At 44.7% G+C, this 27,794-nt stretch overlaps 1 protein-coding gene and 1 long non-coding RNA gene across 2 annotated transcripts in view; one reads left to right on the top strand and one right to left on the bottom strand.

Annotated features, from left to right (window-relative positions):
• The window catches only part of ASTN2 (astrotactin 2), an 874,784-nt gene that overhangs the window by 517,913 nt on the left and 329,077 nt on the right, over positions 1-27,794 (top strand). The window lies entirely within an intron of this gene.
• Positions 11,171-16,928, bottom strand: LOC122204746. The gene is made up of 3 exons (XR_006195771.1): positions 16,840-16,928; positions 14,801-15,756; positions 11,171-11,474 (listed from the first exon to the last, which is right to left on the bottom strand). It is a non-coding gene; the product is annotated as an uncharacterized LOC122204746 (long non-coding RNA).

Raw genomic sequence — 27,794 nt, 5'->3', positions numbered from 1 at the left:
AAGTTTATCCTGCCCAGTGAACTGAGAGAGAACCCAGGAATCTGTCGATTCAACTTAACACCCCACTGTCTGTGTAAACAAGGATGAAAGAAAGAAGGGATGGAGGGAGGAACGGGGCCAGGGATGTGAATTCCTGCTTTGGACTAGAGACCACAGGAAATAGAATACACATTCCACTCTTAATGCTCCTGCACCACAGCTAGGGAAATAGACAGTGGCTGGGAGCCCAATACAAAGAAGAAGCTTCTAGAGATTGAGACAATGCAATTAAACTACATTTTAGACTCAAAGATCAGCAGATCTTCAGAAGTGGATGGGCAATTAGAGATTTTTTTATTATAATTCTTGGGATTATAAGTGATAGAAACTCAGAACTAGTTTAGGCAAAAAGAGTAAATGTATTGGATCTAACAGAAGTCTAGGCACAGTAGGATTAAGAGGTTTAAACAATGTCATGGGATCTGTCTTCTCTTCACTCTACTTTCCTCCGAACCATGTCATTCACTGAACAGCGTCCCCATTCAGTAAGTCCTGTAGGACAATAACATCTCTTTCCCAGTTCCTCCAGCTCTAGTCACAGGATCTTGTCTCATTGGGCCACCTTCATCCTCATGCCCATCACTGTACCAATTGCTGTGGTCAAGGGGAAACACTGGGCTCATCCCGGACCCAGTCATACCCGAGACTTTGGCCAAGTGCCAGCTGCACCTACAGTACATGGTAGTGAGTTGGGGGAAGGGCACAGACTCTCAAGGAAAAGTAGGGTACAGGCAACAGAAAGGGGGGTTGGTGACAGCGGCTGTCTACTTCAGAGTATTGCAAACCAACCCTCCATTTTGCGTATTAGAAAAGTGAGGCCCTCTGAGAGAGAGGAGGAATTGCCCTAGTCTTAAAGCCAGTCAGTGGGCATGCAAATCAAAAGGATGTCCCAGATCGTCTGTGTTGTCTCCACAACAGAAAGCTGATATTTCTGAAAGGCATGAGTTGCCTGCCTCTATTTCCTTCTTTCATCAGTTCCGTTTCCCGAACTAATTAAACTCCCTCTCCTTGAAGATAGATGTCCCAGAAGAACAAAACGTCAGAATGCAGAGGGATGCACACATGTGTGTGTGTCTAGGTAAGAGTTGTCTCTTTTCCCTCTCTCATCAGCGTGAACTGGAAAAATAAAAAGAGAGAGAGAAAGAACATTCGTTCCCTGGAGGTTAAGAGAAAATTCAACAGTTTGATGAGGTTGTCAAAGACCTTCCTCCCTAGATTAAGGATTTAATGTTAAAGCTGCAACTCCAGGGCTCAATGGAGGTAAGGCACGCTCTTCTCTGTGCCTTCAGAATACATGGGGAGACACCCACTCCTACACTGAACTTGAAAATCTCCCTCATTTCTTTTTGGTATTTCTGCATAGAGAAACTGTTTCTTACAGCTCCACTTCTAAAAAACTCAATTTGGTAAAAAAAAAAAAAAAAAAAAAAAAAAAAAAAAAAAAAAAAAAAAAAAAAGTAGTAATAATACCTTATATTTTTAGAGCACTTCAGAGTTCCCCAGACATGTCTGCCTCCAATAACTCATCTTCACAACAAACCTGAGCAGCGGGTTCCCCGCCCATGCGGGAAGCAGAGTGACTTCCCAAGGTATCACCACAAGGTGGCCAGGTAGAGGCCCAAGAATGTGTTTTAAGTATTATTCTTCATGCCACAACCATTTTGGCTTGCTTTCCTGTGATTCTGAGTGGAGATAGTAGCGGAGAAGCTTGGAAGGAAGACTGGGCTAAGCAAATTGGGCTTAAGCCCTGGCTTGGTCATCCGTGAGCTTTAGAATCTACGTTCACCTCATTAGCCTCAGTTCCTTCATCTTTCAGAAGGAAGCAGTAGCTCTTGAACTTGTAGGTTGTCTGACAAAGAATATAACCGGAGATGATTAGGGATTCACAAAATGTCACTTATGTGCAAGATGATGAGACCAGGATCGCTGATGTTTTTATGCAGTGGATATGATATTTGGGGCCACGAAAGCTCAGGAGCACAGCCTATTTAATTTTCTATAATGTTTCTGTAACCGAATTTCATTTCTGTTCTGCTCCATCCATTGGTGGTGGAAACTTAATTCTAGTTTAATTCAGGTGCTCTGCCTCCCGCCTCTTCCTGAGTGTACAAGTTCAAAGGGGGCTAATGTCCATCCATGCATGGGGCTGAGGGGTGGTTCTGTACTCGACAACTACCTGACAGTTCTAGCGCCTGCTGTCTTGTCTGGCCCTTGTCCATCACTGGTATTGTGCCAGCACCGCCCTGTTCCCATGTGATTTATAGGCATGTGGCTTATCCTGGCATCTTCTGCCTTGCTCTCTCCATCCCCACCACAAGGTCCTTTGAGGCCAGCTGGCTTTGTGCATCAGATAGCTTTACCACCCTGCTGAGGGCATGAGGACAGCAACTCCTCTTGACCACACTGGGGGCATGAGTGTCGAGAGGAACCAGCTGAAGACCTCTTGATTTAGGCCGACCATGAAGGCACTTTGTCGTTGGCTGCTGTCATGCCATGGAAGAGCACTTGACTGTGCCGCCATCCCCCCAGGTGCTATCTGGCAAGTGAGGCAGGAACACTCTTTGCTTTCCAGTCCCTCAAATTCACCTTATCTTCTATAGCTCGTCATCCTCTTTAGCACCTCGTGGGCAAGCCTGGTACATATGAAGTGCAGGATCTCTTGGAAGGACATTCCCTACCATTTTCAAGACCATCTTGTTTCATTTCCAACATTCCTGTCTTCCCATGCTCAAGTGATCCTTACTTCTTTGGGGTGGGGGGCAGGTGGAGGGTGGAGAAGCCAGTGCTCTAACATATCACAGATTTCCCATTACTGTCATTATTATCATCTCATTTTACCTTCTATCTAGACCTCAACTTCTGAACCCACAAATGAAAAAAAAAAGTGGGCGCATTTGGCTTCGTTTTCTGGTTCTTCTATGGTAATTCCCCTGGGATACTGTGGTCCTCAAGTATGTAGTTGTCCAGATTGGGAAGGGTCACTTGGTATATGGCGGGCAGCATTATAGCCCCCACAAGGAAATTTACATCCTAATGTCTGGAGCCTGTGAATATTTTAGCTTTCATAACTAAAGTGGAGATTAAATTCACATACGGAATTAAGGTTGCTAATAAGCTGACTTTTAAAGAGGGAGATTGTCCTGAATTATCAGTGCGAGCCCAGTATAATCACAGTGTCCTTCATTGTGGAAGGGGGGAGCCAGCACAGAAGTTCAGAGCGATGTAACATTGCCACCTTTGAAGATGGAGGAAAGGAGTTACAACCCCAGGAGAAGTCTCTAACAACTGGGAAAGGCAAGGAAATGGATTCACCCCTACAGCCTCCAGAAAGTCGTGCCACCCTGCCAATACTGTGATTTGAGCCAATTGAGAACTTTGTTGGCCTTCCAGCCTGTGGAACTGCAAGATAGTACATTTGTGTTGTTTTAAACCAGCAGGTTGGTGGTAATTTGTTGCAGCGGTGAGAAGAAACTAATGCAGGGTGAATAAAAATATTGTCGGCGAGAATACGGAGGGTGATCCAAGAGATGCCATGTAAAGAATCATCCTGTTATTTCGATTTTCAATTATTTCTGGGGAGACCCTCACCACTTGATCAGAGATGGAGGAAGTAACAGTGAATGAAGCATCAGAGAAGGGAGGGAGGCTTGCGTTCCCCTTCGGTGTGCTGAAGGGTAAAACGTTGTTATCTATTAGAAATCGTATAAATCTGACACACGTAATGATGTCGGCAAGGCCCAGTTTGAAAAGTAAGCTGTGGTTCCATTTATTCCGTGTGGCAGTACAAACATGGTGAAATTTTAATCACGATAGAGGACAAAACCAAAGAAAACCATGGGTACTTTATCATAATATTGTGTAGAGGACACTCTGGCCATCCCTGTGTGGCTGCTGCCCCTGAAGCATTTTGCTCAGGCTCCTCCTTGGTGTTGCCCAGGTTCTCCCAGCGGGGGAAGCATCCTCTTGATGGCTTCAACCTCAGACAAATCTGGGGATCGAAATCTGTTCTCTCAGCCCCTTTTGAAATGGCAATTCACAGCTTACCTCCATTTTCCCAATGTTTTTCTCACGTTTTGTCAGTCAGGAATATGGGAAGGGTTCAGCTGGGTTATTTGTCTCTGATGTGTGACAGGGGGGCCATCTAGAGTTGGAGGATTTCTTCCATGAGGGTCCCTTCACTTATTTAGAAGGTGCTGGAATAGCAGACAGTCAAGCCTGGCCATGCTGGACCTCATCTCTGCCCTGGGGCTGTCAACTAGAGTGCCTGCCCATCGCCTTTCCATCGGGCAGGGCTCGTCAGGCCACAGAGGCTCGGTCTGCAGAGGGAGCATCCCAGGATCAGGTGTTCCAAGAGCAGAGACAGAAGCTTCAAGGCTTCTTAGCACCCAGCCTCAGAAGTCCCAGAACATCATTTCTACCCCATTCTGTTTGTCAGGCAGGTCATTAAGGTCAGTGTAGATTCATAGAGAGGGAATTGGACTTCACCTGTCGATGGGGAGAGCAGCAGAGAATGGGTGGCTCTCTTTAATCTACCTTCTTCCTGTAGCATGGACGCATGGACCAGGGCTCCGAGAGTAGGAAGGCACCCTAGAGATCTAACGAGGCCAGTACCCATTATATAGAAAGAAAAGCAAAAGCCTAGAAAGATGCAGAAATAGCTCAAGTTCATGTAGGAAAACAGTGACAGAATCGAGATGTGATCCCAAGACTCCTTCCTCCCAGGTGAACCTGCCTAGGCAGTGGCCTTATGATCACCTTTGCCACTGCAACAGTCCAAAGATTTATTCAGCAATAGTCCTGCATCCAGCACACTGAATGGAGCAGGGGAGACAAGAAAAAGAGCCCCACCTTGTTTTCTAAGGTAGCTCAGAAGGCGAGATGGGCTTCAACAGGACTGCAGTGTGGTCTTGAACAAATCACTTCATCTCTGCATGAGAGTATCTCGCAAGGTGGATGTGAGTGCAGAGAGAAGGGGGCTGGGGTAGGAGAGAGGGACGCTAACTAATACTGCGTGCCAACTCACGTATGTCCATGGCAGTTAATGCTTGTAACTCTCCCTCTAGATGGACACTGTTAGGTCCATTTTAAGAAAGACAAAGCCTAGGGGCACCTGGGTGGGTCAGTTGATTAAGTGTCTGACTTCGGCTCAGGTCATGATCTCACCATCCATGAGTTCAAGTCCCCTGTTGGGCTCTGTGCTGACAGCTCAGAGCCTGGAGCCTGCTTCAGATTCTGTATGTCTGTCTCTCTCTCTCTGTGCCCCACCACTCATACTCTGTGTCTCTTTCTCTCAAAAATAAATAAACATTAATTTTTTTAAATAAGAAAAAGACTAGGAATGTAAGAGCAATAGTCTACACAGTGACCTGTGTGCAGACATGATTTTGAGTGCTCAGCTTATGATCTAGGTTGTATAATTATCTCTACTTGACCCATGAGAAAAATGGAACTGCCTGGTAGAAAATGAGGGTATGTGTAGAAGCATCAAAAGAGAAGGATGGAGAGGAGAGGAGGGTGGGCACCGGACAGTCCAGGGCCTTCGTAGAAAGTTAGGACTGAGGAACGTATGGGGATTTGCATGCTGGCTCCATCCTGCAGAGTGTTGGTATCTTTTAGGAGGTGTGTCTAGCATCAGTCCCCAGCCCTCCCTTTGAATTCCATACTGATCCCACTCCACCCCACCCCCTAGAAGCCACCCACCCATAATCTCCTTCTCTCTTTTGTGTGTGTGTGTTTCCATTTTGACCTAAAAAGCCATCTGGCCTCTCAGATATTAGGAAGGGCCACAGCACCCCTGATTGCCATGAGATGCTGAAAGAGACAGCCTGCTTCTCTCCATCCCTCATCCTTTCCGAAGGGCAGGGAAGGCACCTCGGAGAATCAGCTGGGTGAGAAATCACTTTGGAGCACAGCCCAGGCACTGCTGACCAGGAGAAGCCCAAGCCTTTGGGCCTCGCATTCTGCCCGCCTGGACGGGCGATGCAGGGCTGAGCCACGGTAAGGCCTGGCCCCTGAGACGTAGTTTCTCCTCCCCAGAAGTGGACTCTTGAGGTTTAGTCCATCCCAGCAGACCGGTGACAGGGGGTATGTTGGATTCATACTACAACCCAGCTGGCTTTTGCCATAGTCCAATAGGAGGAATGATGCTTTGTCACCTTTTTCTTCTTAGAAATCTTACAAATATGCAGAGTCAGAGAGTAACACATCTTTGTAAAAACTCAGAGACTCTTGGGCAGGGAAATAGTTGTTTTCAAGGGTGGAGTGTCTCCTATATCTTGTCCTCATCACAGCACCCCCTGATCAACCAGGTCCATACATGGAAAATTCTCTATATGCCCCTTCATCAGTAATACTGGTACTGATCGTATTATTGAAAGCATGACTTGGTTGATGCTATTGACAAACGAATTAGTGCTATCAATAATTACTGATAGAGATACATAGAGAGAGTTTGAGTGCTGATGATGTGCCAGGCCCTGGGACGAATGCTTGATATAGGTCATCACATTGGATCCTTGCATCAACCTTAGGAGGTGAGCACTATTGTTACTCCTACTTTGTCCATGAAGAAATGGATTTAGGAAGCACGAGAAACTTGCCCAAGTCTAAGCAGCCAGAAGAAGGCAGAGCAGAAATTCAAACCCAGGTATATCTAACTCCAAATCCCGTTCTCTTAACTCCTCAGATGGCAACTGTCCACAGGCTAAGGATCATTCCCCAGGGATAAAGCAGATGTCCCCCAATGTCAAGGAGTGAAAGGAGGGGGACACTCCCTTCTCCCCCTTCTCTTTCAGTGTCTAAAATGTCTTCTTCTTCCTCTGCATCCAGGAGATCTGCAGGAAGATAAAAGAGAGTAAGTATCGGAGAAAGGGGTAGGAGAGTAGAAAAGAACGAGATTAGAACTTGCCTATTGACTCTGAGCCTGTCCGTAAGGATCAAACTTTGGGGAGTGAAAAGGAAGGGAGCTGCCCCTCATATGGGAGCTATGCCTGTCCATCCTTTCTTTGTGAACTCCCAGCATAGTCCTCCTCCCTTCTGGGGTGGGTGTGGCGGCGGTGGGTGGGAGTCCGATATAGGGTTTTCAGGATTATAATGTGTGGCTTTCTCATAAAGCCTCAGCACCCTTTTATGATATTAAATATTTTATTCTTCCCATGACATTTGAAGCCTTCTCTAGTTTTTTCCCCTCATTTTATTTCTTTGGGACCCAGATTTGCTGGGTCTGATGGTATTTCTGGTAAGCTGGTTTTATTGTGTGGAAGTCATTAGCTGTTAAAGTCAGGGAGCAGCCCTCGCCCTTCCGAAGCGATGGGTTTTACCCTTTGATTCCTGGAAGAATCGCGTGGGGGAAAGGAGCCCCAGAGGTGGGGGCAGGGAACGGGCGCTGCCTGGTTCTGCCACCTATTGGCTGCAGGAGTGGAACAAATCCCTTCGGGGAAGGCGGCCACCTTCTGTGTGGACTGCGTGTGAGAAGGGAGAGGGAGCTTCAGACCGACCTGGGGAGGGGCCACCGATTGCTGAGTTTCCTTTCAATTCCTGAAATCTATGACCTCATGATACATGTTCTCAGAGGGCAGATTTCTAACATGGGAAGGGCCCAAGGCAGGGAGGGGGAAGGACAACACTAGGTGGAGGGTGAGGCTTAACTCCTGGTTTGGTGGGAAAGCAAACATACAGGAGGAAAAAATTCTCCATCCCTTTGCTTCCCTTTTGTAAGCATCTCAGGAGAGACGTTGGCATTTTAATTGTATGTTTCATGCACCTGCTTCACAAAGCTTTTCGCCTTTGAAAAGGTGCCCTTATGAGAGAATATATTTACTCCCACCATCACCCCTACCTTCAAGGGGTCAGCATAGCGCTTAAGAGCAGTTTCTGGCATCAGAGAAACCTGGGCCCCAAATCTGCTCTGTCACTCACTAGCTGGGTGACCTTGGGACAAAGTATTTAAGGCCTCTGAGTCTCAGGTTCCTGTTGAGTAAAATGGGGCTGATAATATCCAGCAAAGCTGCCATTGGCACTAACTGAGATAATGCACACACAATGGGCCAGCACCCGGCCCTAAGTAGACAAAAAGTATGGTTGCTGCTGCTATTATCTGATATTTCATGTGCAGGTGATAGGGATGATGAGAGCTGAAATTGTCTGGGGGATTGCTATGTCCCAAAGCGTCTGACATGGGTGTCACCATTGCCCCTTTCTTACAGATGGGAGAACTTATGTACCTCACTCAGGGTCACACGGCTTCTAAGTTCTAGAGCAGGGAGTTTAAGTCAAGCAGCCCAATGGTAGAACCCTCGTCCTCAGTCAGGGCAAAGTCTTCATAAACATAATTTGTCCTGTTGCCTAATACTCCACAGAGGGGACTACTCAATCCCTTACTTCACCTGATTGGTGGGCATTTTGAATGTTTTCAATTTTAATCTGTATTTTTTAATTTTTAATTTTTTTTATTTATTTTCGAGAGAGAGAGAGCAAGAGAGTGCAAGCAGGGGAGAGGGACAGAGAGAGAGGGAGACAGAATCTGGAGCAGGCTCCAGGCTTTGAGCTGTCAGCACAGAGCCCGACGCAGGGCTCGAACCCACAGACCGAGAGATCATGATCTGAGCCAAAGTTGGACAATTAACCGACTGAGCCACCCAGGCGTCCCTTCAGTTTTAATCTATTGTCAACAATGTTGCCCTGATCATCTTTGGGCAGAAGGATTCTTTGTGTTCTGAGTTATTTCTTTAGAATAAATTCTCAATAGTCTGTAAGGCCAGTTTTCAAATTCCATGATTTGGGTGAAGGTGTGGGATGGATTAAAAATAAAAAGGAGCAACACCACCTCTGACTTTCTGGACTCCACCTGTTTCAGGGGTGCTGGTTTTCTTTCATGATGCAGTCCAAGGGCAGGTTAGGGTGTTGGACCCAAAGTATCCCCTTGACGAGGGGAGTGATCAAGCAAAAATGGTACGTTAGAGAGTAGAACCCGGTGATGTGTGCAAGATGCATGTGGGAGGGGGCGCAAATGCAGAGGACCGGGCAGGTAGGAGGCTGTTGTCACAGGGCTGTTGTCTCCTTGAAGACTGGAGCGGGTCAGAGACCGTGACCACAGAGTTCCCAGTGGTGATGCTGAGCACCTGTGACAGACTCCATGGCCGTTGGAATGCTGATAGTTAGACAGCTTTTTCTTAGCTCTGAAATGAAAACCCGGAATCATTGTGTTCGTCTTAACTATGGTAATAGACTCGTTGCATCTATAAGGTGTCTTCCCCATCCGATCTTCAATCTTCTTTTTTTCTTAGTTGTTGTTTAAGTAGCTCGTGCTCATTGTAAAAGAAAATAAAACAAACTTTATTATTTTTATGTATTTTTAAATGTTTATTTTTGAGAGAGAGAGTGAGTGTGCACGTGTGTGTGTGAGCAAGGGATGGCACAAAGAGGGAGAGAGAGTATCTCAAACGCTGAACCTAGTGTGGGGCTGGAACTCCTGAACCATGAGATCATGACCTGAGCTGAAATCAAGAGTCGAATGCTTAACCGACTGAGTCACCCAGGAGCCCCTAAAATAAGACCAATTTAAACCCCTGCTGAAATGTAGAAAGTAAAAAACACAAACCAGTGTCCTTATTTTCTTTCACTTGGGTCTCTATATATCTTCCTATAAATTTTCCCCAATGCATATGCAAATCTAAATAAGAATTTATATATGTAAGTTTAAAAATAGAAGCATGAAAAGCATACAGTAGTTGTGTTTCTTTGAGGTAACTTTCTGTGTCAGAACCACATGTCTTTATACAAACTTTCCCTTTTTTTTTTTTTTTTTTTTAAGACAACTGGCTTCTTAACTTGATTTTAACCGAAGACAAAGATGAACAAATTGAGGCCAAAAAGCATAGGAACTACGCTTGGCTTGAACTCAAGTGTCCTAAACTCCAGGCTAGGATTCTCTCTCCCACACAGTGTAGTGTCCTTTTCTTTTTATCACACATCTTGGGGCAAATGGATCAGAAATTATATCATCATCATCATTATTACAAATTTGAAAATTTAGCCTTTTCCCTGCATTCTCCAGCTTCTCCCTGAGTCCTGCCTTGTACATCTTCTCTGCTAGCCCAGATATTCTTGGAGACTAGAGAAGTTATCCCAGGGACAGCAGAGAAGCACAAGACCACCAGCCTCAACCTTGAAACCTTTTAGCCTTGGGGTAGCAAAGAGTGAGAAGGTTTCATAAACCCCTCACTCACTAGCCTTTCTTCTCGCTGAGAAGATAGCACCTGAGTAGCACCATAGACATTCCTAGGGCAGTGGGCTGGCTCATCAGAATTCTTCCAGTGCAAAGAGCAGACTTGGCTATGATACAGAGTTGGGTTTATGTGCCGTCTAATCACCGGGAAGCTGTGTGACTTTGGGCAAATTGTTGAATGCCTCTGAGCTTCTGTTGCATTGTCCATAAACTGAGAATGATCCCTGCACCTTATGATGTTGGCCCAGCCCAGTGTGAGTAGCCAGGCATGAGAAGGACCCTGTTCTGTAACCTCCCTTTCCAGGATCAGTTCCTATTGGGTAGGGAGGAGTTTGGTGAGTTAGGAAACAAGGCCCCATGTATGCTTGCTCTTTTTTTTTTTTTTTTTTTTTTTTTTAATTTTTTTTTCAACGTTTTTTATTTTTATTTTTGGGACAGAGAGAGACAGAGCATGAACGGGGGAGAGTCAGAGAGAGAGGGAGACACAGAATCGGAAACAGGCTCCAGGCTCCGAGCCATCAGCCCAGAGCCTGACGCGGGGCTCGAACTCACGGACCGCGAGATCGTGACCTGGCTGAAGTCGGACGCTTAACCGACTGCGCCACCCAGGCGCCCCGTATGCTTGCTCTTTGACATGACCCAGAAGTTCTCCAGTTCTCAATGGGCAGTGACTCTGTCCTACAATCCAACTAAACTTGGACACTGTGCACCTGGAGATAGCATCAGATCCCATAAGTTACAGAGTCACATCTATAAGACTGCCCCCCAATTCCAGAGACCAGTCACAGGTCCAGCTTGTAAGCCTGTCCTTCTGATTGACCAGGTATAGATGGTAGGTTCTCATGACCCCCTCTTTGGATTCGATTAATTTGCTTGAGTGACTCACAAAGCTAGAGAAACACTGACTTCTGTTTACCAGTTTATTGTAAAGGATATTATAAAGGATACAGATGGACAACCAGGTGAAGAGGTACATAGGGCAAGGTGCAGGGAAAGAAGCATGGAACTTGCATGCCCCTTCTTCACCTCCATGTGTGTACTATCTCAGAAGCTCTCCAAACGCCATCCTTCTGGGTTTTTACGGAAGCCTCATTACATAGGCATAATTGCTTACATTGTCGGCTACTGGCAACTGATGTAACTTCCAGCCCCTTCTTCCTCTTACGGGATCCTGAAGGTCCCAGCCTTCTAATCACCTGGTTGGTTCCCCCTGGCAACCAGCAGACCCCAACATTAGGTTCTTTCCAAAAATCACCTCATTAACATAAGTTCAGATGTGATTGAAAGGAGCTTGTTATAAACACTAAGAAACCTTGTTTGCTCTCATCACTTAAGGAAATGCCAAGGGTTTTGAGAACTCTGTCTAGAAATGAGGATGAAGATAAAAATATACATATTTCTTATTATAAATCACATTATCATGCATGGGATCTTTTTCTGGCTTTCATTGATCTTCAAGAATTTTTCTTGCCGTCATTGTAAGGAAAAGCGATCTTAGAAGCCCACTGTCATGGGGATGGTACAGACCTAGGTAATAAAATGACCCTATTCCTCAACATGGTTCTACTTGTGTGTTCTTAGCTGAGCCTCTTCTGCTTTTTACAGATTCTGAGATTTGAGCTTAATTTTGTCTGGGGCTCCTTCTTTCCCCCCAACAGTCCACAAGTTGAAGCTGTGCTTGGGTCTGGAGAGGGGAGACTGAAGATCAGCCTGTATGATAGTCAATGGCACCTGTGCTCCTCCCCCCACTCCCCCAGGAGAGCTGTTCTTGCACACACAGTAAACCTTAGGGAGAAGACGGAGGCCTCCATATGGTGGGATTCTAGGCAGCAGCACTGTAACCAACCTCCACGATTTTGTTGTCGCCTTGTTTAGATAATGAGGCATTTCAGCTATAAACTTGCTTTCCCTTTTTCAATTATAAAGGCATTATATATACATGTAAGGATATTTAGAATACAGAGAAAGAAGAAGGAGGAAAAATATCACCCACAGTCATGTCATCTCCAACAATCACCATTAACAATTTGGTATTTTTGTATTTTCTTTCTATTAGTGTGTGTGGGTGTGTGTGTGTGTGTATATATATACATATATATATACACATATACACACACATATATATGTGTATATATATATGTATATATATACACACACACACACCCACACACATATATACATACATATGTACATACATATATATATATATATATATATATATATAGAGAGAGAGAGAGAGAGAGAGAGAGAGAGAGAGAGAAATGTGTCAAACATCACATGCAGTTTCATCGATAGTAATTAAATTATGCAAGTCTCCCGGATGGCTCAGTCCGTTGAGCATCTGACTCTTGATTTCTGCTCAGGTCATGATCCCAAGGGCATGGAATTGAGCCCTACGTTGGGCTCCACACTGAAAATAAAACCTGCTTAAGATTTTTTCTCTCTTTCTGCCCCTCCCCTGCTCTCTTTTTCTTTCTCCCCCTCCTGTCCCTCCCCCCTCTCTCTCATAAGTAAGTAAATAAATAAATGTAGTAATTATGTGATACCTATCTATTCACCACCCAGGTCAAAACTTCGACTACTGCCTGCATTCCAGAAGCCCCTTCTTAACACACTTGCTGGGACTCCATTTCCCGTTTTAGCCCTTTCTCCCCCTCTATAAGTAGCCGCAGCCCTGACTTTTATGATAATCAAGTCCCTTATCTTTTCCATGTAGTTTCCCCATTTATATGTACCTAGAACCACAATTTTATTTTATTTTTGCTTTTCGGTGATGAATTCTCTGGCCTTCAGCACATTTCACTAAGCTAGGTAAAACTAATCTTCTCTTTCAGTTGAAGCAAAAAGTGGTTATCAGCTGGTCCACAGTTTCATTCAAATTTTAGCTGCATTCAGGATGCATCACCTAAGTCCCTCCTGGGGTGGGGTCCTCTGCTAGGCTCCAAAGTCACAGGGGTGAGTTGCGTCCTGGCTAACAAAGAGCTCAGTCGATTTACCTAGCCAGAAATTGATATTTCAGATCCCACCATGCAAAATCACATGTGGATGCCTCTTTTTAGCACATATGCAGGGTAAACTTTCTCCTTTCTGAAAGATTCCCTCTGGTGTAGACTCGGGCCTGGACCTGCTTCTTCCTGTCCTTTGAGTTTTTGGCACCCACACGAGCATAAATCCCCCCCTCCCCCCGCAGCTGGTCCAAACCATGCAGGCTTCTTCTAAGGCATATCTTTAAATGTTACATCCTGAGTTCATCTCGGGTGAGAGGAGAACCTTTTAGGCAAGGGGTGGGGGTAGAGAGAGAAAGAGAACCAATGTCTTTTGAGCTTTTAAGTGTAACTTTGGATCTTGGAATCCACACAGCACACCAGCCAAATGGCATCGCCATCCGCATTCTGCGAGTGTAGAAGCCAACCCAGGAAGGGGAGTAGCGTGCGTGCAGTGCCACTCATGTTGGGTTTGGCGGCCTTGGGATCAGGTCCCAAATCCGAAGGGCTCCCGTCACCTTGATGGATCGCTGATCTGGGGTCACGTTGGGATTGGAGGCCTTGGGATCGGAACCCAAATCTGAAGGGCTCTAGTAACTTTGAGGGAGCACTGGTCTGGGGTCAAGCTTCCTGCTGCACAGATCCCTGTTGTACTCGTTAATGACACTGAGTAATGATGTATTAATATTCTTATATGCACAGCAGCACCTCCACGTGGGATTTCCTGGAGAGTTAGGTGGGTGGTGTGCACGTAGCCCTGGGTCTGGATGATATTTATAGTACTCAGTACATAGCAGCTAGGGGCAGAGTCAGATAGGCTGCTGGGGAGGGCTTGAAAATAAAGACTTGAAGCACCTGCAGTGAGGCTGGCTAGCTAGTGCTTGCTGTAGGTGGCAGGGATGGGAGAGGGTCACTGCTGGTCCTTAATTCTTGGCTTGAGTTTCCTCTCACCCCCCCCCCCACCACTCCCAAAACACTGGACTCTGAACCTCAGGGTCTAACATCTATGGCATCTGTCTCCATTCAGGGGTAGATTTTTTTTTTCTTCGTTCTCTTAAATTGCTCTCTGCAACAACAAAAAAATAAAATATGCAAACCGCCCAAAATTACACTCAACATACGCTGAATAAATATATACCCACAGAAGCATATGTTCAATGGCTGCTGCTCCATGCTTTTCAAAGCCAACTAGCTTATAAAATCATTTCTCACGCAGAGTCCGGGTGATCGATGAGAAGGTGCGGTGTGAGGACACAGCCGCAAGCTGCGAATAGAGTTTTTAGTTACAAAGGATGGGGAAGGGAATGAGCCAGCAAAACCTAGCAGCCATCGAAAAGACCATGTCTTCAGCCTGTCCTGACAGAAGCCTGGCCCCCGGATCTCTAGCTCACTAGTAGGCATAGTAGCGGGGGAGAAGGAGTTCTTTGGGACCAGGGTCTGCGGGGTTCAAATCCTGGCTCTGCCACTTACTATATACTGACATAGGTTGCTTTAAACCATGTTGAGTCTTAGTCTCCCAATATCAAAAAATGAGTAAACTAATAGGACCTACCTTACGTGGTTGTTATGGGAGGAGGCCTAGCCCAAGGCTTAAGGAAACAGACCCTGGGGCCTCCTTTCCTGGGTCTGCCGCTTACTGGCTGTGTGACCTTGGGCATGCTCATGAACCTCGCTGCGTCTCAGATTCCCCATCTGATAAGTAAGCTTGGTAATAGCATCCACCACCTAGGTCTGCTTTGAGGAGGGACCGAGTCAGCGTGCGTTCAGCGCTTAATGTGGGACCTGGCTCGGCAGTCAGTGCTCAGATGATGTTGGAAAGCCATTTTTGCCAGTGCTGCCCTGCACATCAGTCTGTAGCATGCAAACGTTGTCAAAATTCTCTTGGCTCTGTGCCACTCACAGGGAGAACAGGGACATGGGTCTTCTTAAAACTAGAAGAAATTGGAGCATCTATAATGTTGACCTGAAGCAACGTCATCTCTCCTTTGCAAGCCTTACTTTCCCATTTGTGAGTGCTGACAATAACAGTATATACCCTTTTCTGAGGAGCTGGGGAGCTGGAATGACGTGCCGGGCATTGAGGGAGTGCATGATCCATGTCTGCTTCCCTCCAGCACCCTGGCACCACAAAGCGCCTGACCCAGGGGAAGGGGGCTCGAGCCCCGTCTCGGTAGCAGAGGGCTCCTTCACTGGGTCTTGCCGTTAGCCCGGAAGGTGCAGCTTCGGAATGGTGCAGGCCTGCTGAACCTCAGCTCCGCCCTAGGTGCTCACTGTGTGACGCAGGGAAGGCCCCTTACGTCTTGCACCATGGGGTTCTCTTCTTCCAACCAGGAGCTGAGTCTGTCTGGCAGTCACCTGAGGCTGGAATGATAGAATGCTTGGAGAAGGACTTTAGAAACCTCAGCCACCTGAAAGGCAACATAGCATGACTTGATGGCCGGCTGTGCCGCCTACTTGCTCAGGTCTTCGGACAAGTTACTGAAGCTGGCTGTGCCTCGGTTTTCTCTTCTGAAAAACGAGAATAATAGTACCTTTACCACCAGGGTGTCGTTAACACTATGAGTTAATATCCCTAACACATTTAGAATAGTACTTGGCACATGGTGAGAACTATTGTTAGCTAGTACTTACTTTTTAAGTTTATGTATTTTGAGAGAGAAAGGGAGAGAGAGCGAACAAGGGAGGGACAGGGAGAGAGAGAGAGAGAGAGAGAGAGAGAGAGAGAATCCTAAGCAGGCTCCACGCTGCCAGTGCAGAGCCCAATATGGGGCTCAAACTCACAAACTGTGAGATCATGACCTGAGCCGAAACTAAGAGACGCTTAACCGACTGAGCCACCTAGGTGCCCCCAGCTATTATTATTTTTTTTTTAGTAATTTTAATTGTTTTTTAATGTTTATTTACTTTTGAGACAGAGAGAGACAGAGCATGAATGGGGGAGGGTCAGAGAGAGAGGGAGACACAGAATCCGAAACAGGCTCCAGGCTCTGAGCTGTCAGCACAGAGCCCGACACGGGGCTTGAACTCACGGACCATGAGATCGTGACCTGAGCCGAAGTCGGACACTTAACCGACTGAGCCACCCAGGCGCCCCCCCAGCTATTACTATTATTGATTAACTATACAAAGGCTATTTATTTTCCTTACTAGACAGTTATTGAATAAACATTTGACAGGACTCCTGGAGAATTTTCTTGGGAAAGTGTTCTCTGTTCTCTTCTTCCCTCTGCTCTCTGTGCTTATTTGTACCATATTAAAAATCTCCAAGGACTATAAGAATGTTATGACTTATTCCTCTCCCTGTGTTGGACCAGATGCTTTTTGAAGGCTGGGCTAAGGCTCTGTAAACTTGATGGCCTGGAGGAGAGTCAGCTTTGAATAGGCATTTGCTGAACTGAACCCCTACTCCACGTGGTGTCCTGGGGAACTCCAGAGGGAGGCAGAAGGCTTTATGACTCCAGGTAGAAGGACGGCCAGCCGTTGAAAGCGGCTGTCAGGCTTGGCTGCAAACAATATCCTTGGGCCACTCCCACAAGAGCAGCCCTTCTCCATGGTTCCCCAGCGCAGGTTCTACCCACTACCAGAACATACCTTCTGACCTCCCTTGGCGTTTCTGTGAGCCTCTTGCAGAGAACCATAGGATGTCCAAGCTGTAAGGTCCGTGGAAACCAGCTGCCACCTTTCTCAGAGCAGATAGGAAGCTTGAGGCAAGAGAAGGGAAGAGAATTGCCCAAAGCAGGGACTGTAATCAGTGTCTCCTAACTGTGTTCATGTGTTCCTCTAATGGGAAAGATGGGTGCTCATAATAAATTCGGATGGCTGGCCATGAACTGGATGGGTGCCAGCAAACCCAGCCGTGTTTTTCAGCACCAGTGCCATCTCACTATTATTCTTGATTTTTTAAACATTTTTTATTTATTTTTGGGAGACAGAAAGAAACTGACTGCGAGCAGGGGAGGGGCAGAGAGAGAGGGAGACATGGAATCTGAAGCAGGCTTCAGGCTCTAGGCTGTCAGCACAGAGCCCGATGTGGGGCTCAAACCCACAAACCACAAGATCATGACCTGAGCCAAAGTCAGATGCATAACCGACTGAGCCACCCAGGCACCCTTTAGGACTATTCTTGAGCATAAACCATCTTGAGCCGTGATTTGCCTCCCTCTGGGGGTTTCCCCAGTGCCTCCAGTGGGTCTGATTCTCTTGGAGGTCAAGGACTGCCACCCCTTCTCTTTCTTCGTGTCTCCATCAGAAATGAGTTGTGTGGTGCAGAGAGCATGGGTTTAGAGCCACACATACCTGTGCCTACACCCTGCTTCCATTCCTAGAAAGCGTAAGTGACATAGGAAAAGCACTCTGGCTTCAAAGCCTCTTTTCTCTTCTGCAAAATCGGACTGAATAATAGTAAGCCCATAGAATTATGGGTCTTGAGGGGCGCCTGGGTGGCTCAGTCGGTTAAGTGTCCAACTTCAGCTCAGGTCATGATCTCGCGGTCCGTGAGTTCGAGCCCCGCATGTGGTTCTGTGTTGACAGCTCAGAGCTTGGGGTCTGCTTTGGATTCTGTATCTCTCTCCCTCTCTGCCCCTCCCCCACTCATGCTCTGTCTCTCTTACTCTGAAAAATGAATAAATGTTAAAAAAAATTTAGAATTGTGGGTCTTGAGCAAAGCAGGCTAAGGAGAACACGTCGTGTAGCGTCTGGCTCACAGTAGGCACCCAGAGCACGCCAATTTCCTCTCTCATGTCTCCAGTGAGTGTTTGTTGAATGCTGCACAGATGGCAGGCGTGTGGGGAGAATGGCCTATTGGTGTTTCACAGGAACTCAAGACAGAACTAAGCAACATAATTGACATTTTCTTGCATTCCAGAAATATTTACCGGGTATCAAATATTCAAGCGACGATGATCACAATAACAACTTTTATAATGGTTGACATTTTATCACATACCAGGCTCTGTGCTAGGGACATCGGTTGTCTGACTCGTTTTCCCCGTGGCAATTCCGCTGAATATGTGTAATTAGTCTCCGTTTACATTGAGGGAATTGAGTCTCGAAGTGTTGACGATGTGACTGGCTAGCATTACACGGCTAGTGAGTGGCAATCCGGAGGGATTCCAGTCCAGACCTGCCTGATGCCGAAGGCCACGCCAGCGTCTTCGTCCCCTGTGCTGGGCACCGGGACTGGGCCGAAAAGAGGAAGCTGTGTGTCTTACACTCTCTCCTCAAATAGCCCACAGGCTCCTGGGGAGACAGACTGTGAGCCAGAAACCATCCTCCATGGCAGAATGACGTTTGTGCTGGGAAGAATCCTTAACCTAGGAGAGAAGTGAAAATGAGGCTTGCTGACTCCGGGCCAATCAGAAGGAAGTAAGAACTTCCACATAAGTATCTGTCCATGATGGCACTGAGAAGTCCCAGCAAACCCAGGAGTTAGTTAGTTATTATCAGGTCCATTTTAAAATGAAGACACATAAAGAGGTGCCTGGGTGGCTTAGTCGGTTAAGCGTCGACTCTTGATTTCAGCTCACGTCATGATCTCACGGTTCATGGCATCGAGCCCCGCATCAGGCTCTGCACTGACAGTGGGGGGCCTGCTGGGGATCCTCTCCCTCCCTCTCGTTCTCTCTGCCCCTTCACCGCAGACACCCTTGGGCGTCTGCCTACACGGTTTCCACATCCAGGTGGAGGGACAGATGATGCAAGGTTGTGGTTTGGGCAGCGTGCCTGGGAGCTCTCCCGGGGACTCCTCCACTCGGGCCTGAAGCCCCTGGGGGTGCCTGCAGCTGCAGTCCTCCATCAGGCACGATCGATCCCCATAATCCTTTTATGCATGCCCGCCCCTTTCCTCCATGTCCGCATCAAATTGAGCGACGGCTGAATTGGCATGAGTTGATTAAAACTCCCCGTAATTATGGGCTCTCGGCCGGCTTGGTTGTCCAAATCAATGTCTGCAGTAATAGATGGGCTAGCTGGCCTTGTTGACAGATTGAGGTGGAGGAGGGAGAGGTGCGGGGGATGGGGGATGGCAGGGTCTTCCCTGCACACCCCCTTTCCAGGCAGTCACCCGGAGGCCTCCTGGGACACGGGCAGCCCAGCCCACTCAGCTTCTAGTCAAAGGGATGGTCGGCACTGAAGGGCTCCGCGGCACTCGCTTAGTTAGCGTGGTCCTCTGTAACCTTACCTGCAGAAAGAGGGTGTCTTACCAGTGCCCCTGAGTTTTGCTGTGAGGATTTCAGGAGATGGCATATGGGAAAAATCTAGCACCTGGTAGAAATAACCATCTCATTTCCTTCATTGCTTCCCACCCTCCTAGGGATGCTGTATCTGATCTGCACCTCCAGGACTGCTGCCACCAGCCCCTTTGTGTCCCTTCATAGTCCATCATAGTGACCTTCCTACAAAGCTCTCAGAATTCTTGTGTAGCCCTGGCCAGTCTGAACCACTTGTGACATCACGGACAGTCCACCTTCATGTGGAGCAGGGAGAAAGGACCCCTTTTTTACAATCAGGGGACCTCCAGAGGTAGGCGGAGTCTGCCTCTTACTTGCTGTGTAACCTCAGGCAAGTCATGTGACCTTTCTGGGCTTTAGTTTGCTCATCTGCAAAATGAGCATGATGATGCTGGTCCTACCTTAGCATTGCTGAGAATAGTAAAAACTGCCCATGGCAACAGTCTCCTTTCCCTCTGCCTGCATGCAGCCCTCTTCCATTGCTTCCTGAATGTATTTCCTTTTGGGGGAAAGTCACAAGGGATCCAAATAGCAGTTTACCATTTTCTGAGCACCTGCCATTGGGTCAGACATGTGTCAGGCATGTGATATGGTTTCATTTGCTCAGAAGCGCAGGGGGGTAGGAGGGACTCTCTCTCCAGTGTGGAGATGTGGAAACAGGGAATCCAGGGCACACAGGTGGGAAGTGGCAGATTTCACTCACAGGAGGAGTAGGATCCTATATGGCTGACATTGTGTTCAGCCTGTCGTTCATGAATGGTATTACTGCTTTTGCATTGTCTTATGTAATCTTGACCATGATCTGATGAGGCAGTGCTATTAGGAGGAGGCGGCTCTTGTCCTAGGAGGAAGGACTGTTGTTTTGTTTGCACTAGTGATGAGAGAAATCAGATACTTGCTGAGCCCTTGGAGGAGGACAAGGCTTTGCCCGTAGTTCGGCAGGTGGGAGTCGTCCTGGTGGTGTCTTAAGACATGCTCAGTCAATTCACAGGGGATTCTCCACTTCCTTCGGAAATAGTTTAGAGCTGCTTCTCTCCTTTTCACAACTCATAGTTGCTTTAGCAAAAAAACCAAGCAGCTCTGGGCACCTGGGTAGCTCAGTCAGTTAAGTGTCTGACTTTGGCTCTGGTCATGATCTCACGGATTGTGGGTTCAATCCCTGCATTGAGCTCTGTGCCGACAGCTCAGAGCCTGGAGCCTGCTTCAGATTCTGTCTCCCTCTCTCTTTGTCCCTCCCCCCAGTAAAATATTCAATTAAAAATTTTTTTAATTAAATAAAAGAAAATAAGCCCAAGCAGCTCAGTGCTAAGAGACGTCTCCAGCTTCCTGTTGTCCACTGTCTTCTTTTTACAGTATAGGAAACAGACTCAGAGAGGCAGATGTGCTTGCCTGAAGCCACCCAGCCAGTTAAGAGAGAGGCAAGGCAGACCCAAAACTCAGCTCTCTGGAGATCCTTATTCACATGCGTTTATTTATTGAGGGCTTGCTAGGCTTTGGCTATTTGTCTCCATCATCCTGTTTGCCTTCCACACCCACTTTGAGAAAGGTTTTCCAGATGGGGAAACTGAGGGTCAGAGAAACATGACTAGCACAGGTGACAGTGAGTAAGAGTCTGGGTCTGAGGCTGGAGTTCTTTCTATTATCCCACACTGTCTCTCAAGCCCAAGGTTGCAGAAGAGAAGGATGATGCCACACTGATGCCCCACAGGGCCCAAGGGAGGGGCAGGGTTCTTTCTTCAGCACCAGTCTGGAGATTCCCCAGGTTTATTTGTCATATGAGTCCATCAGCCCCCGGGAAAAGTTATTCTGTCTTGTAAGTTGGTTGTTTTTCCTTCTGCTCAGAACAGCTGGTCTACCTTCTAGACCTGGGGGTGGGGTGGTGGAGCAGCTCATGACAATTTTGCACTTGAAGCAATTTGCATTCCATAATTAATGAACATTAAAATGCATAATTACAAACAGAAACAAATGGCTTGGTGATGTTGAAAACGGGCGGGGAAGGAGAGAAAGAAGGCACAGGGGATGGAAGAGGGGGCTGGGAGGAGAAAGGCAAGGCCAGTCTGTTGCAGGAACAGCCAAGAATCCCCTGTAACACTCCCCCACTCAGATCCTCAAGACTTTAAGGCTCAGGGACTCAGGCCCAGGGTGTTCCTGTGGGTCCTCGCCTGAGGTGGGGCAGAATGGAGGCTGTGAAGTTCTGGAGGTCAGCTGGTCTGGGTTTCTCATGCACTTACTGAAAACCTTCTGGCAAAAGAGCAGCCTTCTAAGGAATGAGGTTATTATGATATAGACCTGCCCCTTTTCTTCTGCCCACTTTTAGCCCCACAGAGTCTGCCTCCCAAGGCTTCTTTTGTGAGCTCTAAGAAAGTGCTTACAGATAACTGAATGCACTGACTTCAGTAATCTCTTCAAAGTACCACACCAGATCACTTCACAACCTTCAGTGCCTTCCAGTTGTACTTAGAATCAACTCAAGATGCCTTCCCATGGCTAAAGTCAGGGGTCAACAACTTTTGTGTATAAAGAACCATGTAGTAAATATTTTAGGCTTTGCAAGCCACATGTGGTCTTTTTTTTTTTTTTGTCTCATGTTCTTCCTTAAAAAAAAACTTTAAAAATGTAAACATTCTTAGTACTGTGGAAAACAGGCATTGGGAAATAGATGTCTTTCTCCTGCTAAATACAGCTAGAAATGCTGGAGGTTACATAAAAAACAAACCTAAGTCTATAAAAGGTAGCGAAAAGGGAGACCAGCTAGGAACATGGGGGGCCCAAGGAAAGATATGGTGGCCCCTACACCTTGAGTTTGCTTTTTGCCTCATATATCCCAAGCTTAGAGCTGAAGGAGCCAACAAATCAGAAATTCCAATATTTAAAGACAAAAAAACACAAAAACAAAACCCCAAACCCAAAGCCTTCTCTTCTCAGCCAAAGTCCCAAGAAAAAGGAAGCCTATGAAAACAGAAAGTCTTCAGACAATAATCACTCTAGCCAAACATCATAGAAATAACATGGCCCGTTCCCAACCTATTCTAATAAAGGCCAAGTAGGAAGCTAGACTTCCATTGTTATCAGACTGATACCATCTGGTAAGGCGATCCTCCCCTGTCTTTGCTGCATTGGTGGCCAATGGTGTCCAAGAAGGCCAAGTGGGGAAACTGGGATTCTACCTCCCCTGGTAGTAATGAGGTATGCCTCCACTTTCCACTATTGGAACAGTGTTAGAGAAATCCAGATAAAATATAAAGTTTAAATAAGATACAGAGTTAAAACATAATAACATAACATAATGCACCAAGTTGTCCAGGTTTCCATTGAGAATCACTTGTCATACCAAGAACCTGAAAGATCTCAAACCAAATGCAAAAAAAGATGGCCAATAGATGCTACTATGAAGATAGCAGAGATATTGGAATTTGATGACAAATATGTTAAAATAGCCATCATAAAAATGGCCATCATAAAAAAAAATCATAAAAAATTTCATATTTAAAAAAAAGAAATAATGGCTGGAAACATCTCAAATTTGGTAAAATGCATAAATATACATATTTGAAAAGCTTGAGCAAACTCCAGGATAGACACAAAGAAATCCACACCAACAATCATAGTCAAATTTCAGTTTTTCAAGGAAAAAATCTTGAAAGCAAGGAGAAAGAAATGATATTTTATCTACTGGAAAAACACATTTTGTTTTTTTTGTTTTGTTTTGTTTTTTCAATATATGAAGTTTATTGTCAAATTGGTTTCCATACAACACCCAGTGCTCATCCCAAAAGGTGCCCTCCTCAATACCCATCACCCACCCTCCCCTCCCTCCCACCCCCCCATCAACCCTCAGTTTGTTCTCAGTTTTTAAGAGTCTCTTATGCTTTGGCTCTCTTCCACTCTAACCTCTTTTTTTTTTCCTTCCCCTCCACCATGGGTTTCTGTTAAGTTTCTCAGGATCCACATAAGAGTGAAACCATATGGTATCTGTCTTTCTCTGTATGGCTTATTTCACTTAGCATAACACTCTCCAGTTCCATCCATGTTGCTACAAAGGGCCATATTTCATTTTTTCTCATTGCCACATAGTACTCCATTGTGTATATAAACCACAATTTCTTTATCCATTCATCAGTTGATGGTCATTCAGGCTCTTTCTATAATTTGGCTATCGTTGAGAGTGCTGCTATAAACATTGGGGTACAAGTGCTCCTATGCATCAGTACTCCTGTATCCCTTGGGTAAATTCCTAGCAGTGCTATTGCTGGGTCATAGGGTAGGTCTATTTTCAATTTTTTGAGGAACCTCCACACTGTTTTCCAGAGTGGCTGCACCAATTTGCATTCCACCAACAGTCCAAGAGGGTTCCCATTTCTCCACATCCTCTCCAGCATCTATAGTCTCCTGATTTGTTCATTTTGGCCACTCTGCCTGGCGTGAGGTGATATCTGAGTGTGGTTTGATTTGTATGGAAAAACACAATTTGAATGATGGTGGGATTCTCTTGAGAAACCAGGAGGCCAGAGGCAAGTGGCACAGCATTTTATAAGTGTTGGATACAAAAACAAAAACAAAAACAAAAAAAAAAAACCCAAAACTGTCAACTCAGAATCCTATGCCCAGTGGAATATCTTTTAGGAATGAAGGAGAAATCAACACATTCTCATATGAAGGAAAACTTAGAGAATTAGTTGCCGTTAGACCTTTTTTAAAAACTGGCTAAAGGAAGTTCTCCAAACAGAAAGGAATGATAGAAGAAGGAGTCTTGGAACATTGGGAAGGAAGAAAGAATACAGCACAAACATGGGTAAATGCAATAGACCTTCCTTGTTTTCTTGAGTTTTCTACATTATGTTTGACAGTTAAAGTAAAGCTGATAGCACTATTTGACGTGGTCCTAAAAGTATTTAAAGGAATATTTAAGAAAATTATGTTGCAGATGAGAGAAGATAAAGGGACATAAAGGGAGGTAAGGTTTCTATATGTCACTTAAATGGGTTGGCATGAATAGACTGTAATAAGTTATGCATACCTAGAGCAAACACCAAAAACTATATAAAGAGATGTACTCAAAAACACTATAGACAAATCAAGATGGAATTTAAAAAGTAATGTTCGAATAACCCACAAGAAGACAAGAAAATGAAGACAGTAAAATAAAAAATGGAGAACAGAAAACAAAATCAAACATCTGGCTTATGCTCTAAAATACTAATAATCACATTAAATGTAAATGATTTAAAAACGCAAAAGACAAATTGGCAGAGTTGATTTAAAAATATGGTATGCTTTTTATAAGAAATTCACTTCACACATAATGATTTTAGCAGGTTGAAAGTAAATTAAAAAGGACATATGCAGGGGCTCCTGGGTGGCTCAATCAGTTCAGCGTCCGACTTTTGATTTCCATTCAGGTCATGATCACAGTTTGTGATCTTGAGCCTCACTCCTGTTTGGGATTCTCTCTCCCTCTCTCTGCCTCTCTCCTGCTCTCTAAATAAATAAATAAATAAATAAACGTTTAAAAAAAGACATGCAAATCAAACAAAAAGCAGAGGTAGCTATGTTAATATCAGATAAAGTAAGCCAGAGAGGGCTATCAGATAATATTGAAAGGGTCATCCACCAAGAAGTCTTAACAATCCTAAATGTTTATGCATCAAATAGTGAAACTGCAAAATTTGTGAGGCAAAAACCAATAGAACTGAAAAGAAAAATAGATAAATCCATAATTATAGTTGATTACACCAACCTTCTCTCAACAACTGATGGAACAGTTAGAAAATTACCAATGTTATAGAATAACTCAATAACATCATCAACTAAAAGGATCTAGTTAATTTTATAGAACACACTGCCCAACAACAACAGAGTACACATTCTTTTTCAGTGCCTACGGAACATGTACTAAGATGGATCATATCTTGACCATTAAAAAAACTCTATAAATTTAAAGAATTCAAATCATATAGAGTGTATTTTCTAGCCACAAGAGAAGCAAACTACAAAGCAATAACAAATAACAGAAAAATCTTTAAACATTTGGAAACTACACAACAAATTTCTAAATAATCCACAGATTGAAGAGGAAGTCTCAAGGGAAATAAAAAAAAAATACACTGAACTGAAAGAAATAAAAATACAGTATATGCGAATTTGTGGGATGCTATCCTTTCATTGTAATTTCTCTGGGTCTTTATATTTAATGAGGAGGAAACTTAATAGTCATGAATGCATACATTAGAAAAGAAGTTTCAATTTAGTAATTTAAACTTCCACCTAAGATCCTACAAAAAAAAGAACAAAATAAACCCAAAGCAAGCAAAAGAAAGGAAATCAATGCACTTAAAAACAGAACAACAACACAACCTATAGATAAGAGTCAAGGAAACAAAAAAATGGATTCTTTGGAAACATCAAGAAAATTGAAAAAAAATCTAGGAATACAGATAAAAGGGAGAGAAGATGCCAGTTATCAATATCAGGAATGGAACAGGTGAAATACAATATCATTTATAGTGCCTAAAAAAATAATGAAATATTTAGATGTGAATCTAACATGAATGGGACATGTATGCTAAGAACTATGGAATGCTAATGAAAGAAATTTTTAAAAGATCTAAGTGGAAAGACATATTCTCTTCATGGATTAGCATTCAACATAGTAAAGATCTCAATTCTCTTCAAATTGATCTAAATTTGTAGTATGATTCCTATCAAAAACGACAGGATGAGTTTTTTTATGGATATACACAAGATTTTTCCACAATTTATATGGAAGGGCGAAAGAACCAGAATGAGCAAAACTTCTTTCGTTTTTGTTTTAATTTTTTGATGTTTATTTATTTTTGAGAGAGAGTATGAGTGGGGGAGGGGCAGAGAGAAAGTGAGACACAGAATCTGAAGCAGGCTTCAGGCTCTGAGCTGTTGACACAGAGCCCAGTGTAGGGCTTGAACCCTCGAACCGCAAGATCATGACCTGAGCTGAAGTCAGATGCTTAACTGACTGAGCCACCTAAGCAAAATTTCTTTTGAAAAGAAGAATAAAGTAGAAGAACTGTCTACCCAATGTTAAGGTGTGTATAGCTACGGTAATCAAGAATGTAGTGTTAGTAGAGGGACAGACCTATAGATCAATGGAACAGAATAGAATACCCAGAAATGTCCCACACAAATATGCTCAGTTTGTTTTTGTTTTTTGTGTTTTTGTTGTTTTTTTTTTTTAATTTTTTTTTAACGTGTATTTATTTGTGAGACAGAGACAGACAGAGACAGAGAGAGACAGAGCATGAATGGGGGAGGGTCAGAGAGAGAGGGAGACACAGAATCCAAAACAGGCTCCAGGCTCTGAGCGGTCAGCACAGAGCCCGACGCGGGGCTTGAACTCACGGACCGCGAGATCATGACCTGAGCCGAAGTCGGCCGCCCAACCGACTGAGCCACCCAGGTGCCCCTTGTTGTTGTTTTTTTACAAAGCGGCAAAAACAACTTAAGTGGGAAAAAAAAAATGGAGCTTTCTAACAAAGGGTGCTGGGCACAATAGCACATTCACAGTCAAGAAAACAAACCTCAGTGGAAGTCTCACACCTCATGCAGAAATTAACTCGAAATGTATCACAGAATTAATTGTGAAACATAAAGCCTTAACACTTCTAGAAAAGTACACACACAGAGGAGAAAATCTCTGAGAGTTGGGCTTGGCAAAATGTTTTCAGATTCTAAAAGTATGATCCATAAAAGAGAAAATGGTAACTTGGATTTCATCAAAATTGAAAACATTTGCTCTGTGAAAGCTCATTTGAAGAAGATGAGAAGACAAGTTACAAACTGGGAGAGAAAATACATTTGCAAGCCACATCTTGACAAAAGTCTAATGTCTAGAATATATAAAGAACTCTCAAATAACAGTATAAAAAATCCAAATCAATCAGAAAATAGGCAAAAGACATCAAGAGACACCTCACTGAAAAAGATCTACAGATGGAAGGTGAGCACAAAAGATATTCAACATCAATAAGTATTAGGGAAATTCAAATTAAAGGCACAGTGAGATATCACCACACACCTATCAGGATGGCTACAATAAAATATATTGACAACATCAAATGATGTCAAGGTTGTGGCAAACTGAACCACTCATACGTTACTGTGGGGATTTAAAATAGCACAGACACCCTGGAAAACAGTTTGGCAGCTTTCTAAAAAAAATTAAATCTGTAACTATCCTATGACTCAGAAATGGCACTTCTTGGCATTTTTTTCAGAGAAGTGAAAACTTAAGTTTACACAAAAACTTGTATGCAGATGTTTAGAGCAGCTGTTCATATTAGC

The sequence above is a fragment of the Panthera leo genome, chromosome D4, assembly GCF_018350215.1.
Source record: "Panthera leo isolate Ple1 chromosome D4, P.leo_Ple1_pat1.1, whole genome shotgun sequence".
NCBI lineage: Eukaryota > Metazoa > Chordata > Mammalia > Carnivora > Felidae > Panthera > Panthera leo.
This window is presented reverse-complemented; position numbering and strand designations above follow the sequence as displayed.